Below are 20415 nucleotides of genomic sequence, written 5' to 3' on the forward strand. Positions count from 1 at the left end.
AGAGAGCATCAGCGGGGAGGAAGGGCAGAGGCAGAGAGAGAAGCAGACTCCCCGCTGAGCAGGGAGCCCCACACGGGGCTCGATCCCAGGACCCCGGGATCACGACCTGAGCTGAAGGCAGACACTTAACCAACTGAGCCACCCAGGCGCCCCAGAAATAGATTTATATTTTATTTATTTATTTATTTATTTTTTAAAAGATTTTATTTATTTATTTGACAGATAGAGAGCACAAGTAGGCAGAGAGGCAGGCAGAGGGAGAGGGAAAAGCAGACTCCCCGCTGAGCAGGGAGCCCGACGCGGGGCTCGATCCCAGGACTCCCGGATCATGACCTGAGCCGAAGGCAGCCGCTTAACCGACTGAGCCACCCAGGCGCCCCTAGATTTATATTTTAAATGGACCCATCATCTCTAAAAGGATAGACAAGATACTTTAACTGAGGTGGCCTCTAGGAAGCGGAACTAGGTTACAAGGGAAAAAGAACAAAACAAGGCTTTCATATATAAATGTTGTGTCAGGTGCCAAGTATTATTTAGCTAAAATACTTGGGTTTTTTTTTTAAGTTAAACCCTAACTCTCTGGTTTACCAGTTGGTGAACTGGTTGTAGACTGTCAGGTCTGTGTGTAGTACCTCTGAGACCACTGCCCGGGTCATAGCTGGGCGTCCTTGACTCATCCGTGGCTGTTCCACCAGACCTCAGTTTCCAGGGTGGAAGGCACTCCACCATCCCAGAGATTTCACTGCACGGGTACACCAGCCCATCGAAGCCCAGAATCCTACAAGGACCCTATGATATGGTAATATAATAAACAGGAATTTGGTCTTTATTCCAGGTTTCCCGGGCACAAGAGATTCTAAAACCCTTGGAATGTCCTGAGTGAGAGGGGAGTCTTTTCTTATTCACAACAAGCCCTTTTCAACCACACCAGAGTCTATGCTAATGAGATGACTCTTGGTGGGCACCTCGATAGCATTCAGGAGGGGGCCGGTTGCCAGAGGAACCAGTGGTGCGATCAGAGGATGGGAACGTTCAGCCCCACCCCTGGGCCTCAGGAAGGGGAGAGAGGCTAGAGAAGGAGTTAGTCACCAGTAGCCAATCATGTCTACGTAATGAAACCTCCATAAACACCCTAAACAACAGAGTTCAGAGACCTTCTTGTTGGTGAATGCCTCTGTGTGCTGGAAGGGAGGCATCCCCCCAACTCCACTGGGACAGAAGTTCCTGTGCTCAGAATCCTTCTGGACTTCACCCAAAGTACCCCTTCATCTTGCTGTTCATTTGCACCCTTTATAATCGATCAGTAAACATTAAGTAAAGTGAAGTGCCTCCCTGAGTTCTGTGAGCCATTATAGCAAATTAGCAAACGCAAGGAGGTGGTCGTGGGAACCCCCTATTTACAGCCAGTCGGCAGACGTACAGACGGCAACCTGGCACTTGGGACTGGCATCTGAATGGGAGACAGTCTTGTGCAACTGAGCCCTTAACCCATGGGGTCTGCACTAACTCCAGGTAGTTAGTGTCAGAACCAAATTAAACTGTAGGACACCCAGTTGGTATCAGAGAGTCAGAAAATTGGTTTGTGTTAGGAAAAATATCACACATTTAGTGTCTAAAGTGTTGTGGGTGAAAAACACCATGAGAGATCTTTGGATGAGAACCCATCAATAACTGGACCCTTGGGCTTACTCTGCTTGGCTTGCTGATCTGGGACAAAAATCTCAAAGAGAAAGTGGCTGAAATGTCTTCCTGAGACCATAATTCTGCTAGGAATGGCTGTACTTGCCCTCTGCCCTTGTTCTGCCTCCTGGGGAATAAAACCTCTTTAAAGCTGTGTTCTCTCCAGTGGGAGAAGTGAGCTAGGAGGGGCAAGAAAACAGACTCCAAGTTGTAAAAACAAGAGAGAAAGGCCAGCTACAGGACCAGACGCAGATCTTTGCTTAGAAGGTAAAGCATACCATCCCCTCACTCACGACCAGTCTCAATGTACTCACCACCCCTCTCCTCCGCAGGAGCCCCACCTGTCTGTCCTACTCACCAAATGCCATTCCAAAATGGCAAAAAAAGCACGTGAAACATGAAAACAAAGTAGTTGGAAGAAAAACAGAAGCCAGAGTTATAAATGCATATGCAGGGTGTGCTAGGAGGCTCCCCCTCTCCAAAATGCCTCCCTCACCATGCACCTAAAAAATGCAAAGAATAAAACCTCTTGAATTTAACCTCTACAAATCCGTTGTTTTGCTTAGAGTTAAGTCCCAGTGCTGGCAGGCAGTTTCAGCTTCCACCTTCCCTACCTTGGAAGGAAAGGGAAAGCTCCAAGAACCTGGAAGCCATTTCTCTCCCCAGTAGCCCTGCCGGCCCACCTAACCAAGCCGGAAGGGGCTCTGACAGGCTCACCATGCAGATGGCATGCTGGTCTCTCACCTGGACCCTGTCAGCAGCTCCTGCCCCCTAAAATCGGGAGAAAAGGGAAGGCCCTCGATTCAAGAAGTAGGACGACTCGGCTTGATTTCTCTCTGGATTCCAGGTGCGTTCTCAGGACTAGCTGCTCTGGTCTCAAGCAAACTCAATTTTCTCAGGAAATTGTGCGTTGTGCTGAACAGCCCAGTCCAAAAAGCGCATTCCATTCCAATTCCCTGTGTCTATGCCTATCCAATTTGTCTCTTCAGCTCAATGAACGTGGTTGTTTTTCCAGCTCTGCATCTCAAGATGGAGGCAGAGTTGAAAATTCAAGCTGAGTCCTTTCTGCACTCCACCCATGGCAACCTTTCTTCTGTAGCTGTCTGTATTTGCTCCTTCCTGCCCATCACCTCCCTGTCTGAGTTACAACGACCTCTCAGAGCTGTCTCCCACCCTGACGACCTGCCTCTCCCCATTCCAGGCCAGCCAGCATGCTACTTCCCGAAGAGTTTTTCAAAACCCCATTCACCCATGGGTGGTTGCCCGCTCAAGCATCTCAGAGGTTTCTCATCATCTCAGATCCCAGCAGGCAGCTGGGCATTCACAGAATGAATCCCCCAACAGCAGTCATTCTTTCAACAGGGTTTCCTAAGCGCAGGGTCCTGTGGGTTCAGCAGTGAACATAGCAGGCGCAAACCTCCACCCTCGTGGGGCTTCCACCATCTTCCTCCCACCAGCGAGGCTGGGGCATCATCCTTCCCGATGCCCGCCTCTTCCCATCATGACCTTTGTCCGTGTGCCACCACTTGGATGCTGTCCTCTCCTCTCTGTAGAGGCAGCTTTTAGGCAAACAGGCAGGCTTAAGCAATGGAATGGAGAAAGGGCCCACAGTGACCTCCTGGCTGAATACAGACAGGCCCATCGGGCGCCTCACCTCAAAATACCCATAGGCCCTAACTAAGCAATGGGCTACTTACAGCTACAGTTTGGCACAGTTACCAAAAAAGGGAGAATTCTGTGCGTCCCCATACCTCACCTCCCCCCTTTAAAAACAGCCCCGCTCACTGCCTCGTTGCAGTCTCTGCTTTGCTGTCCTGTCCTCCGCTCCCTTGCTGTATTCAATACACTTCTATCTCCTTTGTTCTGCCTCGGGTGAATCCTTTCATTGCCCAAACCCCGGCTTCCACCCCACATTTGGGGGCCCTCATCTGATCAGGAGAGACACCCCACTTACACACCACACTCTCTGCCAGCCCAAACAGGACCCCCCTGTCTCACAGCCAGCTCTCCCAAGAAGTCCTTCCTGAGTAGCCACCCACCTGACACCATCCCTTCAACTTGCAGGCCCTCGGGGTCCTGTGCTCTACTCCACGCTGTGTTCCCCTGTGGCTGTCCTCCCCCAGGACCATCAACACAGCCACCATCGTGATGTGTCCGCTGGCTGCCACGTCACATAATGTGATCTCGTTTAATTCCCCCAACGGCCCTGTGAGGAAGGTCTTATTGTCCCTATTTTATAGATGAGGAAACCAAGGCTCAAAGGGGCTCAGTAACTTGCCAGAAGTGACAGGGCTGGTAAAGGGCCAAAGTCCAACTCCACTCCTGACTGCCTGACTCCAGAGCTCTGCTCTTAGCCACTCTCGTCATTTTTGCATTGAGCATCTATCTCCCCCGGCACAGAAACAGCCCTCGGTGAGCGCCAATTACGGCAGCTCCTCATTCACAAGCTCTCCTTGAGCAAGCATGTGTTTTGCCCCAGCACATGCCTGCCTTCTCTCCCCAACCGCGGGATACATGACCAAGGGCAAGGGCCACACCGTCAGACGCTCCCTCTGGTAGCCCCACCGCGTCCGGCAAAGAGCAATGCCTGCCACAGTAAACGTCTGAGGAAAGAACAATTTCTTGGAATACTGCACAGTAATAACTTGTGCCCTTCTTAAACCATTCAATTGTGAAACGCAGCATTAGGTCATGGGGAATTTGTTCTGCCAAATATTCAAACTGCCATTTAAGACTATTGGGGGTAATGGGGCGCCTGGGTGGTTCAGTTGGTTAAGCGACTGCCTTCGGCTCAGGTCATGATCCTGGAGTCCCGGGATCGAGCCCCGCATCGGGCTCCCTGCTCAGCGGGAAGCCTGCTTCTCCCTCTCCCACTCCCCCTGCTTGTGTTCCCTCTCTCGCTGTGTCTCTTTCTGTCAAATAAATAAAATCTTTAAAAAAAAAAAAAAAGACTATTGGGGGTAAAAAGGGAGGGAAAGATGGCTTGGGTCAGTAAAAACAAACAGCAGCTTTGCAACCGGCTGGAATTGAACAGTCAAAAGCCTGCAAGGCGGAGCCAAACCTTCAGGTCTTACAGAAGTGACCCTGGCTTCAGCCTCGGGCAGCACAACAGGGAGGAGACCCTGTCCTGAATGGAGGCTCCCAGTCGGCCTGGAAGTCCAAGTGACCACAAACAGCTCTAATGGAAGAAGCTGCAAACCCCCATCAAGAGATAAACTCAAGTAAGAAAGACTGAGTTTCAGAGTGATCTCTTCGGCCCTGCACAGTGATATGGCCACATCCCATTCTAATCCCGTGTGTGACAGCAGGAAGGACTCCAGCCAGGAATCAAGGTGCTGCTTTCAAAGGCTTCCTGGCGGAGCTGGTTGAGTCACTGAACCCCTCTAACCTCTGCTGTCATCCATAAACGCGAAACCATGACCTTGACCAGTGCCAGTAAGAACTGTCTGACGAAATGATAAAACTGGAAAGTGCTATACGCATATGAGGAGTGTTACCAACAACAGAAGCAACAGAAGATCAGTAGGTGGCTCAACGGTGTCCTGGGAAGTGCTGGTTGGGATCAGACTCCAGTATTTGTTGACACGCCGATGGCTTACTGGCAGGGGAGAGGCTGCCACTATTAGGTTATAGCCACCGTTCTATTTTTCTTGAGGCAAAACTTTTTTTTTTCCTGTTTTGTAATTCCATTCTGCTATTTCCCAAGCAGTCAGTAAAATTTTGTGAAACGCCCAGTAATACTTTTAAAAGCTGTACTTTGAGACGTTATTAAACTGGTTGGTCTGCATCTTTCAGGCAAAATGGTATGAGGAGAGAGACAATAACCCTGAGACAGGGAGAACCAGGTGACGTGCACAAGAGTAGATAGACAGCTGGCCAAAGAAGGAAGCAACCCAGACAGATTTCATTCACTTAAATATTTGGGGGGCCTATTACGTTCTCAGCTTGGTAGAACATAGAATAAGCATTTCTTAGGCATTTCTAGAAATACGTGCGGAGGGGAACTTGGTAAAAGACAGACTTCCTGCAGATCAAGTGTGAAAAGACCTCAATTGTTATTTAGGGACTAAACAGACATGTTGTCCCTGAGGACTGAAGAGATCTGCTATCTCAGACTCAAAGGTCAAATGCATTGAAAGTTTGCCTCATTTCGGCATCTGTGTTCATCCCACTGCCTCTGGCCTCTGTGGTTTGCAGGGAGAAATGAGCTCTTAATCTTATCAAAGATCCCTTGTTTGTGATGCGTTGCTTAAGAGCTGCTTTCAAGAATCTCTACGTGATGCCTAGGTGTGGTTCTCTCTGAGTTTTCCTACTTGGAGTTCGTGGAGATTCCTGGGCACATAAACTATTGTTTTTCATCAAATTTAGGAAGTTTTTGGCCATTATTTCTTCAAATATTCATTCTGCTCTTTTCTCTCCATCCTCTCCTGCTAGGACTCCCATATGCACACACTTTACAAGAAAGCCACCGGGGGGGGGGGGGGGGGGGGCGCTGGCTGGCTTAGTGGGTACAAAAATGGATTCCTGATCTTGAGGTTGTAAGTTCAAGCCCCACATTAGGCCTAGAGCTTACATTTTAAAAAAAAGAGAGAAAGAGAAAAAGGAAGAAAAGAAAAGCCACAAGCTCAAAGTGGAGTCACTTGCCCCCAGGATGGGCAAACCAAGACTTAATTGCAGTTTCAACCTCTCTAGAAGTGGAATCTTAAACCAATCAATCTGGAATTTTCTGGTCAGCACAAAAGAAGTAATCTGTCCCGTGAGCCTTTCCAATCCCCAGAGAAAGATAAGGTAATCCATCTAAAAAGACCCTCTGCTGCACCCTCTGAGGAAAGGTGACTGGTCTGGAACAATCTCTTCTTTTCTTCTGCTAATAACTCCTTGCCTCACCCTCCCTCCTTTAAATACCTGGTAGCACTCCCCAGAGCTCTCCTCTACTTGCTAGACGGGATGCTGCCAGATTCAAGAATCATTTAATAAAGCCAATTAGATCTTCAAATTTACTGTTGAATTTTTTTGTGTAATAATATTGATAGGTTTGATGGTATTCTGCAGGCATCTGAGGCCTGTTCATTTTCCTTCATTCTTGCTCCCTTCTGTTCCTCCAACTGGATAATCTCAATTGACCCATCTTCAAGTCCATGGATTCTTTCTTCTGCCTGCTTTATTCTGCTATTAAGCCCCTGTAGTGACTTTTTCATTTCAGCTACTATATTTTCAGCTCCCGAATTTCTTTTTGGTTCCTTTTTTATAATTTCTATCATCTCTATTTGGCGAGGCACTGTTCTCATAGTTTAGCTCTTTAGACATGTTTTAACATAGCTGATTTAAAGTCTTTATATAAAGTCCAACATCTGAGCTTCCTTAGGGATAGTTTCCACCAGCAGCTTTTCCTATGTTATGTGCCATTCTTTCTCGTTTCTTTGCATGACTCATAATTTCTGTTGAAAGTAAGATTCGGCCATTTCTCTTGAGTAAATGCTCCTTGGATTGCTGCAAGCCATTAATTTCCAGAATTCTGAAAAAGATGATTTTGACAATTTTTGCCAGTTTTTTCATTTCTTTAGAGAGAAGCATCTTTTAAGAAGTCTTTATTCCACTATTCCCCAGGAATCTATAACTTGTATGGCATTTAGAAAGAGGTTTTGATCCCCCCAAACAATCTGCTGGAGAACAGGAGTAAAAGAGAAGAATTATTTTGTTGTTGTTAATATCTTATTTGTCAGAGAGAGAGAAAGAGAGAGCGCACAAGCAGGCAGAGGGAGAAGCAGGCTCCCCGCTGAACAAGGAGCCCAATGCGGGACTTGATCCCAGGACCCTGGAATCATGACCTGAGCTGAAGGCAGACGCTTAACCAACTGAGCCACCCAGGCATCCAAATGAGAGGAATTCTGATAGTTAAAATTCTGTCCCTGATCTTAAGTCCCACATCGTATTATAAATTGCACCCTTCTCTTTTTTTTTAAAGCTGATTATTCAAAAATAAAAGACACAGCAAAACAAAAAAATTTTAAACACATAATTTTGTAATTCTAGCAACTAGGAAAAAAATTTTGGTATAGCATTCCAAAATAACCAAAAAGGAGATGCTACACATTGTTTTATAATATACCTTTCTCATCTTGTTCTAGGGTAACAAATTTAGAGCAACCATTTGATTAGGGTACAAGGGCTATTTTCAAAGCTGCATTGTAGGACACTGAACAGACTGCACGTGTAGCAATACTTTTTTGAGGTACATTTTGGTGGTTTCCCATTTTCTTTCTTTTTTTTTTCTTTTTTAAGATTTATTTTTAAGTAATCTCTACACCCAATGTGGGGCTCAAACTCACAACCTTGAGATCAAGAGTCATACGTTCCACCAACTGAGCCAGGTGCCCCGGTTTCCCATTCTCTGCTATAAGAGTGCTGATCTGAGCAGCCCAGTTTGTGTGCTTGCCCCGTTATACCTTAGGTTACATTTCTAGAACTGACACTGTTGTGTCGTATGCTCTATTTATTTATTTAAGTTTTAGGTGTGATCTTCTCTATATCGCCTGCCATTTAATGCCCTGCCCTGTGGTGGAGCACATCTTCCTCTCTCTCTGAACAGAGATTCTGTTAACTCAGTGATGTCACTGCCATCATCAATATACTCCCATATGCTCTTTATTATCACACAGTGCTGCTTCACCACCTGAAGGGGAAACTCAGAGCCAAAGCTAAATAGAGACTGTATTTCAAACTGCAGAGCAGGAATCTAAGCAGTCCCCCACTCAGATTTCCTTTCCTTGGAACTCTACAGACGTTCACTCTTCAACACATGGGGTGACGTCAGCATCAGCCATCACGGGAGAGGTCAGGCGGCATTAATAATTTTCAACCAGGTCCCACTAACCACCCACAAGTTTCCTGAGGCCACACATAGTGACCAGGATGGGAATACAAGTCCAAATCCATTTATCATCTAACATCAAATCTATAAAAATAATTTGATGGTAATGGGCCCTCCAAAGAGATTGGTAGCTCTCTAATGCAAGGTCAGGGAGAAGCCAGCGTTCTCACCATTTCTAGGAAGGTGAATTGAAGAAAAGCAAAAGGCAGGCATGGGTTCTTGGTGCCAGGATTTCTTGGTAACCAAGCATGACCAGAAACCACCAGTACTCTGAAGTACCACCAGACTCCCTTACTCTTCATTTGAGAAGATGTAAAAAAGGGGGGAGGGGAGGGTGTGGAATGCCAGACTTAGACTCAGAAGACTGGGACTCAAATTCCAAAACTGCTGGGTCACTGGCCTGATTTTACAGCTAGTCCTTGGTAAGAGAAAGCCTTGGAAGATACACAGAATTTCAATTCCACCTAGTTCGTACTTTAATTCCACCTATTTTGTGGCCATAGTGCATGAGAAATGAAGCCTTAAATAGGTTAATTGAATCTAGTGATCCAGTCACACGGTATGGCAGCCTGGGTGGAAAAGTGCAGAGTTCCATGGGAAGAGGATTAGGCAACGTGATGTTTCAATCTGGGGCTTATGGGCTGTGAGCCTATCCCCATTTGGGGGCAAAACAGCGATGAATCAGGACTCTGCCTAGCAGCTGGACTCAAAGGAAAAGACCTAGTTTCATCCTGGCCAGGAATCTCTTGAATTATAAAGAAATGTCATCTAGTGGAGAAACTCCTGAAGTTGCTTAGGAAAATAATTTACTACAGTTTGAAATCATAGCATTATTTCTTTGTTAGGTAAGATTCCTTAATTCCAGGAAGTTAAAGCATTAAGAATAAATATGCCCAAGAAAATAAAAACTATAGTATTTATAATTTTGAGTTAAGAAATCTGTGTGTATCTGTTATTTTACGTACTTCAATTCAAGGGAGTTCAGTCTGTTCAGAATAACAAGTCAGTCTCAAGATTCCAATGAAAATATGTAACTGAGTTTGGTTTTTAAGTAAGAATTTTATTAAGTTTAAAATCAGTACAGCAGATGACAAATAAGCTCAAAGATGCTCAACATCATTAGTAACCAAGGAAATTCACATTGAAACCACAAGACACAATGGGGCGCCTGGGTGGCTCAGTCTTGCGTCTGCCTTGGGCTCAGGTCATGATCCCAGGGTCCTGGGATCAAGCCCCGCATCGGGCTCCCGGCTCGGCGGGAAGCCTGCTTCTCCCTCTCCCACTCCCCCTGCTTGTGTTCCCTCTCTCGCTGTGTCTCTCTCTGTCAAATAAATAAATAAAGTCTTTAAAACAAACAAACAAACAAAAAAGAAACCACAAGACACCAACACACATCTTTTAGAATGGCTAAAAAAGACTGACCATATCCAGTGTCGGTGAGGATTTGGAGACTACAGCTCTCGTAGGCTGCTGGTGGGAATGTAAGATGGTACAGCCACTTTGGAAGAAGGTTGGGCAAGTTCAAGTTACATATACACCTTTCATATGCTCTAGCCACTCCACTCTACACATTTGCCCAAGAGAAAAGGAAATATATGTCCACATAAAGACTTGTACACAAACATTCACAGCAGCTTTATTTGGAACCATCAAAAACTGGAAATAACTGAAACGACTAACAACATGTGAATTAAATAAACTGTGGAGTACCCACATAATGGAATACTACCCTGAAGCAAAAGGGAAGAACTACTGATGGATGCAACAACATGGACAGATCTCAAAATAATTATGCTGAGTGAAAGAAACCAAACAAAAAAGGATACATACTCTATGATTCCACTTACGTAAAATTCCAAAAAATGCAAACTAATCTAGAGTAACAGAAAGCAATTCAGTGGCTACTTGGGGATGGGGGAAGCAGAGAAGAATGGGAGGGAGGGACAACCAAGGGGCATGAGGACACTTTCAGAGGCAATGGATGTGTTCACTATGTTAACTGTGGTTAAGGTCTCACAAGAGGATACATATGTGGAAATTTATATATTTACACTAAAGATGCGCAATTTATTATGTTAGAAATACCTCAATAAAGTGAGTAGAATAGCTTTAAAATGGTAAAACATAAAACAGTATAAGAATGTTTAAGAAAATTTAACAGTCAGCTTAATTTATTAGATTTACAGGAATTATTTAAGCATTAGGGATGTTTGTTAAGCAGACAATTGGAAGCGTTAAAATAATTAAAGAAGGTTGAACGTAATTTACAAATTCAATTTAAAATTTTCAAATGAGTTAAGTTTGCAAATGGAATCAAGTATTAATCAAAAGGTCCCTTCAAACTGATTTGTTAAAATTTTCTAGAATCATAAATAGAACAGAAAGATCTATAGGCTTTACTTAAAAGTGAAATTTAAAAGACTAGAGACGGCTGGCTGGTTCAGTCGGTTAAGCATCTGACTCTTGATTTCTGCTCAGGTCTTGATGTTGGGGTTGTAAGATCGAGACCCACGCCAGCTCATGCTGGGCATGGAGCCTGCTTAAAATTCTCTCTCTCCCTCTCCCTCTTCCCCTCTCTCCCCTCTCCCTCTCTATAAATAAATGAATAAAAATAAAAATAAAAGACTAGCCTTTGGGGCACCTGGCGGGCTAGAAGAGGTCATGACAGTTGATTTCAGAGTTATGGGTTCAAGCCCCACATTGGGTGTGGAGATTAAATAAACTACAAAAAAAAAATAAAAATAAAAAATAAAATAACAAAAAGACTAGCCCTTAAAGGAAGAAATTGATTTTTGAGCTTGTAACTTTAACAAATTGAAAATCAATTTTTTTTTCAACCAAAGTAACTTCCAAATTAGCTTTGTGTTACACAAAAGCCCAGGGGGAGGGGAAGGGTGCCCCAACCCCACCCAGACATTCCAGTCACCTGAGACTCAACAGGTCACTTAATCTCTCTGAACTTCAGTTTCCTCATCCTTAAGAGAGAAATCCGGTGGGGCGCCTGGGTGGCTCAGTTGGTTGGGCGACTGCCTTCGGCTCAGGTCATGATTCTGGAGTCCCGGGATCCAGTCCCGCATCGGGCTCCCTGCTCAGCAGGGAGTCTGCTTCTCCCTCTGACCCTCCTCCCTCTCATGCTCTCTGTCTCTCATTCTCTCTCTCTCTCAAATAAATAAATAAAATCTTTAAAAAAAAAAAAAAGAGAGAGAAATCCGGAATAAACAAAACATTTCATATTAATAAATTTCATGCTGATAAAGCACATTAGTAAAAGCATTCGGAGAAGCATACAGTGATGTGCAAATACAACAGATTAGCAGCATGATATCACTCCCGGGTAAATGCAGCCCTTCCCAGACTCCCGGCTGACCAGTGACAGACATGCGAAAGGTACCACACAGATCCTCCGAGACTAAGCATGACTCAGCACAGACAGATCACGTAATTTTCCTTAAGACCTCAGCCAGGGATGGTTGTCTGTGGGGAGGGGAGCTGCCACATGTGGAGTCTAGCCCCATTCCACACACAGCTCGAGGAAATGTACTTAGAGCAGTCTTGGCTATCCGCCCCCCACCCCTTCTCTGGCCTGCTCGCAAATCAGGATAAGGAGCTACAGGACAGCGGCAATGAGGGGGTGCTGGGATGACCTCAGTTACACCTTCTGGCATACTACTTAAAACAACAACAACAACAAAAAGCATCCCCCTCCCTCCAGGATCACCAAGGAGAAGGCAAAGGAGGAGGGCAGGGCGGCCACCTTCCATGGCAGTCTTAGTTCCAGTAACTAAGGAAAACTCTGAGGATTCAGCAGGGACTTAGGGATGAAGCGCCAGACAAGCCTTAACAAATTAGATAACATGGTAAAAGGCAGCCCTTCTTGGCAACTAATTTTCCCTTAATACTGATGGATTTGGGCGAAGACATACAAGAAAAGAGGGTACTCTTAAAAAAGCAGGGGGAAGGTCAGAATCTTGGATTCTGCTAATCAGCCTTCTCTGGGCCCCAATTTCTCAGCTCCGTAAGATAGCTGGTTTGGAGCCTTCACCCAACTCTCCCACCTCTCCGCACAGGGATGCAAGTAAGAGCAATAACATTCAACTCTATCAACCAAGAATAGGAAAATGAGAGCAAGCAGGGAGAATAGGGCAGTAGAACCTTTGTGGAGGGCAGAGTCCATCAAAAATCCATACCCATCTGCCTTTACTCCACCTGCTTTTCATTTGATGAGAATTTTTTTTTTTTTTAAGTAGGCTCCACGCCCAATGTGGGGCTTGAATTCACAACCCTGAGATCAAGAGTCACATGCTCTACCAACTGGGCCAGCCAGGTGCCCCACTCCACCTACTTTTCAAAGCAAACGCAATCCTAGATTGGAAAATGGCCACTGCTGGTCCAAGACCTAGGACTAGAGAGGACTGTGGGAACATCTCAGAAAGCAGAACAACTCCTGGGTCATGACGGGTCACCTGAGAAAAATCCCTACACAATGGGTGGAAGCCAAAGAAAAATCCCAACACAAAGAAATCTCCACTCTGAGCACAGAACATGAGCTCTGGGGAAGGCTGTCCCTGAGCCACAAAGCCCCCAGGGCACCTGTCTATAAAATGAGGATAGCCAAGTGGCCTGCCTCTGGATGTGGGGAACAGCAACATTATCAGTGTCTGAAATACAGGGAGACGCTAGACAGACAGCGAGGATCGTGCCGGGCAGGACGTTTGTGTTGGACTAGCAGAGGGAGATAGGACTGGGTCATTAGGTGGGTTGCAGCCCAGACGGCCTTGGCCATTAGGCTGAGGAGATGCACCCAGATCGGTGCACTGGGGGAAACCTGTGTGAGAAGCAGAGGGTTATATGGGACAGTGCTGTCTGAGCACTATGTGGGCAAAGAAGGTCCAACTTCACCCCTTTACCCCCTTATCACTGGGACTCCCAAAGGTTGGGTGTCATTGTCTGGAAACACAGATCAAGGGTCTTTACAGCCAGCAGACAGAGCCACCTCCCACGTCCAGCTTCACACTTCCTCAAGTCCCCCACTGCCCAGCTGCCTGTTCTACCCATTGACTCAAGGGGTCTTCCCAGAGGCTGCCCAGCCCTAAACATGCTTCTTGTGGTCCTGAGAAGCCCCGCCACCCTCCCCTTGACCAGCTTCCCAAGCCACACCCTTCCAGAAGTCAGGCCTCCTGCCGAGGTTGCCGGCTACTTACTGGGGCCAGCAGAGAGCCAGATGTCACTTTCCTGTGTAAACCAAGGGAGATCAAGAACAGACAAGGACTGCTTATACTTTCTAAAGCTCAGAGCTTGACCTTTCTTATTTATTGAACTTGATGATGGACATGCCAGGACTGCTTACACCTACACCTGCTCCTGAAGACCGATGCGCATCCCACCAACCTGGAATCAGGCACGGACTTACCCTCAGTGTTCTGTCAGCTCTCAGAAGGCAGCTGCTATCTAAAGAGAAAAAAGAAGTGTTATCCTCATTTCTCCAGGCATTCCCCAGAGAACCTAGGAGTGGCAAGAACATAGATTTAGAACCCAGAGAACTGTTCCTTTGCTTCCATCTTAGGGACTTGGGACGGCGGCGGGGGTGGGGGGAGCTGAGAGTACCCTGGCTCTTGTCCAACTGTCTGGGCCCCACCCCTTGCTGCTCAGCCACCCATTCCCATAACCATTCAAAGCCTGTTTCCTCATCTGTGAAATGGGAATAACAACAGCATCCAGCTCGGAGAGTTCCCAGTGAGGTAACATACACAAAGCACTGGCACCAAGCCTGGTACAAAGGACACTCTCAGACATTAGCCAACGTGTTCAGTCAGAAGCATGAAAGTAAAACCCTTTTCTGGCACCCACTACACAAGAACAAGTTCTGGAAACTTTTATTGTTTTATCTGAAGTGTTTTCTCTTCCTGCCCACCTCCATTCAGCCCCAGGCCCACTTTCTCCGCAGAGCTGTCTCTAATCCTTCAGGAGGTAGCTCCCCTTTGGATTCTCTGAGCCTGGTTCCTATTTCATGAAGTAACTTGACACTAATTAAGAACTGTCTTACGTGACCTGAGAGCTGGTATGTTTCCTATTTCCCTATTTCCTCAGATCTTTTCCTTTTTTTAATTTAAAAATTTTATTTATTTATTTGACAGAGAGAGACACAGCAAGAGAGGGGACACCAAGCAGAGGGAGTGGGAGAGGAAGAAGCAGGCTTCCCGCCGAGCAGGGAGCCCGATGTGGGACTCGATCCCAGGACTCTGGGATCATGACCTAAGCTGAAGGCAGACACCTAACAACTGAGCCACCCAGGCAGCCCCCTCAGATCTTTTCCTGCAGAGATAACACACACAGGAGAGCACACCTCTTGTTTAGGCCCATGGAAGCCCATCATTTTTTGGAGTTTTACAGACCACTTGGGTTTTTTTGTTTTTAAAGATTTTATTTATTTGAGAGAGAGCGAGCACGAGCCCGGGGAGGAGCAGCAGACTTCCCACTGAGCGTGGAGCCTGACAGGGGGCCAATCCCAGGACCCCGAGATCATGACCGGAGCTGAAGTCAGACGGCTGAGCCACCCAGACGCTCCTTGACCACTTGTTTTTGAAAGGTCACACCTGTCAGTAAAGAGCAAAATGGAGACACAGGCCAGCAAGCCATCAAATGGACTGAATCCATGTTGTAAGATCAGTTGCCTTGATAGATTACGTAAAGGCTAGAAATGAATGTTTGGGGCATTCAATTCAATAAAATATTTATCGAGCACATACCTTGCATGAGGCAGCCACGCCGGGAGGCACAGGCTCTGTTCCCAAAAAGCCCAAGAGCAAGTTGTTGAGGGCTACTAACAGGGAATGAAAATGGGGTAATACATGAGAGGGAGCCAAGCAGGGACTACGAGCCTGGCAGCCTGGGACATACGTTAAATGAGGGCCTAGGAGTACCTTTGTTGTAGGATTGTTGTCATGACCAAGTGAGGTAATATGTGTGGTGGGATTAGCAAGGCCCCCTGACACCTTACAGTTACAGTAAGAGTGCAATAAAAGTTGACTTTTATTGTTAATAACAATAAATCATTAGTTACCATTATTATTAATAGAGAGAGCCCACATCCAACTGAACAGACTTGGCAAGACTTAATAATGCAGGAAAGCTTGAGTCTTGAAGAATAATTTCACTTTGATAGGACAAGGTAAGAGGAAAAGTCCTGCAGAAAACAAGGTCACCAAGGAACAAGACGGGGCGAGGGGGGCAGGGCGGGGCAGGACACTAAAAAGCAAGTCTGGGATGATGGCAAGCCATCTCAGACATGGGCTAAGGCAGAAGAGGGTACCTGTGGTGTCAAATGGAAGAAAAAGCCCAATAGATGGCCTCACATCTTTTCACTCAGTAGGTAAGAGGAAATGGATCTTCTTTCCATCATTTCCCACTGTCCACTATGGTGCCCTACTCCTTTGGCAGTTCGACAACGTGTCCACAACTGAGACTAGAAGCAGCTAGGACAGAGACCAAGGGATGGTCAGTCAGGCCCAGGTGAGGTTTCAGACTGAGCAGGCAAAATGGCCCACTTCTGCAAAGGAGGTCTCTAGTGAGAAACTAGCCCCCAAAAAGGCATACTCTCTGGATATGAGGAGTCGGGGCCCATTCAGAAGAGGGTCAGTTGTTGCTGGGAGGTAGTCAACGAGAAGGCCCACCTCACTCCTCAAGGAAAATGTCTACTCAAGTGAGGCGTCCAGCTCATGCAGAAGAGTGCTAGTGACAGATCTGCATGGTTTGGGGCCTATCCAGGCCTTCCTCCCAGATTCACTGCCCTATGACAGTCACCCACGCAGCTCCCAAACAGGACTCCTTTCCTGGTTCCCCAATTTCTGCCCTTCCTTCCTCACTGGTTTCCAATTTGAGCCATTTCCAGTAATTCACCTGAAACATCTGCCAACAGCACTGACAGGTCACAGGGCAGAGGGACACAGAGAACTGTAACTTGGAATGACCTGCGTCTGAGGTCTACCCTGCCATGGTCCCAGGGCCTCTGTGAGCAATGTTGGGAGGACTGGCACCTGGTACAGTACCTGAGTTACTGGGTGCCGGAAGTGAAACAAGGAGAAAGCAAAGAGCAGGGCAAAAAAAGGGCAGGTGGCCTGTATTGGTACATGAAAGGCAGCAGAAGTCCAACTGGCTACAGCCACCAGGGCGAACCTCCCTGAAAGATGATCTTGGAAGTGAGAACTGGCACAGAGAAGGTCCATCAGGCTGGAGCAGGCTTTGGGAGAGAGAACAGGAAAGAAGGCACAGAGAGGACTTTGGGACAAATTGTGGGAACTGGCTGGCAACCGAATTCAATTCAACAAACAGATATTGAGCAACTATTGTGAACAAAGCCTCTTCCAGCAGGGCAGGGCAGCCACTAAGAAACATAGGATGTTTGCTCACAAGCTGCTCACTAGAACACAGACACAACCTGTAGCTCAGGCCTGCTGCTGGGTCCCTGGGGCCCAACCAAGCCCCATGGCACCTGCGGAACCCAATCCCACTTCTGACTTTTGTGCACCTTAGCACGGGCCCTCACCTTTGTTACATCTCCTGCAGAGGCCTCTTCAAAGTGCCCGACCAAACTTCTACTCAACTGGGAAGTGCTACTTGCCCCACCTCCTCCTCCCACCTTCCTCAGCCTTTCGCTTGCAGGTTTTAGTTGCTGAAAACTCACCTCTCCTCCATTAATAAAACCTGGACTGCTCAAATCCAATCACTGCTTCTTCACTGAAGGCTTTAATGGAATTGAAGGAGACTCACCACTCACCTCTTCCAAAAATCCTGCCCCGGTCTCGCCCACTGCTCCTTTCCCTGGCCTTAGTGTGTGGTCTGCCTGATTTGTGGGCCTTTACCGAACTTCCCAGAGGCCTCCTAGAGGCCATACCTCACACATACTGGGCTCTCCACAAACATCTGTGGCACGCTGACTCGCTGGTTAGGTTCCTTCTTTTTCTCTCCCCAGTCTGCCAGCAGTCCTAGGGCAAGGATTAACCTCACGTCCCAAGTCTTCTCTCAATGCCCAGTCTAAGGCTCCCAACACGGTAGGTGTGCGAAAGAATGTGATGGAGAGTTCCAGAGTTAGGATGAGGACCGGGCAAACAGAAAAGCTGTCGCTGAGAGTAACTGCAAACGCCGAGCACATCCACCCCCACCAGAAGTGTCTGCATCACAGGCAGGGCAAGGGTGGCATGGGCAACCAGGACTGCTGGCAGCAGACAAGGCACAGCCTTCTTGGTAAAGACACTGGAGGCGCTGAGATCTGGCAAACGCCGGCATCACCTGGAGCCTCAGCTTTCTCAGCTGCAGAATGGGGACAATGCGCCCTGGCCTACTCTCTCTCTCACAAAATGAACATTTCGATTTTTAAGTTTCAAAGCTGCCGGGCACCTAGGGATTTGGCCTCACCCCAGCATTTTGTGCGATGAGGAAAGAGCTCGCCAGACGTGAAACAACTCACTCAAAAGTACACAAAACAAGTCCCGCTGGAAAGAACCTGCCGTGGCAGGTCCTCAAAGCCAGGGCTCCCGATTCCGTGCCCGGGAGGGCACTTCCAGAACCGCCCGCTGCTCCTCACCGCCCCCGGCCAGTGCACTTTGTAAATGCTCCAAGCCCGAGAATAACGGGCTGAGTGCAGCCCCACCTGCTCCTCACAAGACACCCTCGGACGAATCACTGCTTCGCCTCTGAAACCAAGTGCAACCGAGAATGCCCGACAGCGTTACTACTACGAGACTCCCTACAACAGGCGGAGGGCAGGCACTTGGAACACGGAAAACCCTCGCCGTGCACGCCGCGGCTTTCTTCAGGGCTGAACAACTTCCAGTACGCTGGGGAAAGCCTGGGCTCGCGGTTCTGACAGACTTGGGCTCGAACCCTCAGGGACCTCGCCCGAGGCATTTGGGGGTTCCGTGCGTCAGTTTCTCCATCTGCAAAATGGGCCGGAGGACAGGAATAAGGCCGCCGGCCGCCGCCACGGACGCGGGGCGGACGAAGCCCGGCGGGGAGGCGGGCCGGGGGCCGGCTGAGGGGCCCGGGAGCACGGTCCCCGGAGCGCGTGCGTGCGCGGGGAGGAGGGCGGGGGCGGGCCCGCGTCGGCCGGCCGTCCCCGCGGGAGGGGGAGGGGAGGGGCGGCGCACGTCGCGTCGCGCACCGCCCGCCGCCGTCTTCTCCAGCCGTCACTCGTGGAGCCCGCACCGCCTTGGCGCGCGCGACCCTTACATAAGCGTCCCCCGCGGCGGCGCTGGCGCACGCCCACCTGCTCCGACCCGCCGCGAGTAGAGGAAGGTGCGTAGCGCCGCCGGCACTCACCTCCTCGCCTCCGCCGCAAGTCGTCGCCACCGTCTCTACCGCCGCTACCTCCACTGACAGGGAACAGCTGCGGTCTCCGCGCAACCGAACTTGCTGCAGTCTTGGCCCCGCCTTGCAGACTTATTATTGGCTCAGGTAGCCCATCCCCTCCTGTTATTGGGCAGTGACTCCCGTCACTCACCGCTCCCCCGCTCAGGGCTCCTCCCTACCCCCCGCCTACCCCTCTCGTTTAAGCCTTGGCGCCCCACGTCAGCCCCGCCCCTCGCGTCGCCGGCGGGTCCCTGGATTGGCGAGAAGGCTGGGAGAGCCCGCCCCTGGCGCAACACCGCCTACTCCCTTGTCCTTAGAGCCTCACGTGGGCCGTACCGCCGGGGCCTCCACCCGCAATAGGCGGAAGTAACTGGGCTCCGACGGGCTGTGATTGGCTGTCGGCGGGGGTGGGGACGTGCGATTCATTCACCCGAGTAGCACGTGTCTCCCAAAACCGCAAGCATAACAGATCGCACGGGGACTCAAGAGACCCGGGCTGAACGCAAATGCACGGAGCCCACGGGGAAGAGGGCGGAGGAAAAGCGTTTGCGAAGGGCAGGAGGAAGGAGATGGCGGTTATACCACACGGGTGTGCGTGATTGTGTCCCTTAGCTGTGGGGGGGGGGTGATGGGCAGGAGTCCGTCTCTGTGTGACCTTGGACAAGCAACCTCATCGCTCTGAGCCTCAGTTTCTTAATCTGCAAATTGAGGCCCCTCGGGACCTAGAAGGTTTAGAAGGCTTGATTAAACAGAAAGCTTCATAAGCTGGGCTCTCTGCCAACCAGGGGATATGGGAGTGACCAAAACCAAGCAAAATCTCTGCTTTACAGTGAGAGAAAAGACAGACAAACAAAACATAGGGTACATCAGATGGTAATGAGTGCATGGAGGAAAAATAACCTGCTTCCAGACAGTGAGGAGGATCAAGGACTATGAGAACATCTTGTTAACTAGAAATTGCTTATTGAGGGGCGCCTGGGTGATTCAGTCGTTAAGCGTGTGCCTTTGGCTCAGGTCATGATCCCAGGGTCCTGGGATTGAAACCCCCCATCGAGCTCACTGCTCCGCAGGAAGGCAGGTTCTCCCTCTCCTACTACCCCCCTGCTTGTGTTCCCTCTCTCGCTGTGTCTCTCTGTCAAATATATAAAATCTTAAAAAAAAAAAAGAAAGAAAGAAAGAAAGAAATTGCTTATTGTGCATGGAGAGATATTACAACTCCATTCTCTGTTGTGTCTGTTACATTCTCTGTCTCTTGTTTTCTCTCCAACTTTTTGTCCTTCCTTCCACCTATCTGGCTGAACTTCACCGTGATAGGTCAGTTATTTTAGTAGCAGAACAAGGATTAAAATCCCAATTCTGCAGACCCACATAGTCATTCGATTAACAATTCATTTGATTGTGCCCTACTATGAGCCTAGTGCTATGCCAGGACATAGTGGTGAAAAGACATACCTTGTGGCATCACATCATAGAGCTCACATTCTTTTTTTTTTTAAGATATTATTTATTTGACAGAAAGA

The 20415-nt window shown here is 48.2% G+C and overlaps 1 protein-coding gene across 7 annotated transcripts in view; it reads right to left on the bottom strand.

The window, feature by feature from the left end:
- PC (pyruvate carboxylase) overlaps positions 1–19186 on the bottom strand; it is a 96580-nt gene extending 77394 nt beyond the window's left edge. For 2 of the 7 annotated variants that reach the window (XM_035013351.1, XM_035013352.1), the window contains exons 1-2: positions 18866–19186; positions 13962–13999 (exon numbers count right to left, since the gene is read on the bottom strand). The gene's annotated coding sequence lies outside the window, so the exon portion shown is untranslated. Of the gene's footprint in view, positions 1–5177; positions 6138–13961; positions 14000–18197; positions 18512–18812 lie in introns of those variants that run through there. The other 5 variants (XM_035013356.1, XM_035013354.1, XM_035013355.1 and 2 more) reach the window with 3 other exon arrangements.
- Between the last annotated feature and the right edge of the window lie 1229 nt (positions 19187–20415).

Source organism: Mirounga leonina, unplaced genomic scaffold (assembly GCF_011800145.1).
Source record: "Mirounga leonina isolate KUSES-001 unplaced genomic scaffold, KU_Mleo_1.0 Mir_166, whole genome shotgun sequence".
NCBI lineage: Eukaryota > Metazoa > Chordata > Mammalia > Carnivora > Phocidae > Mirounga > Mirounga leonina.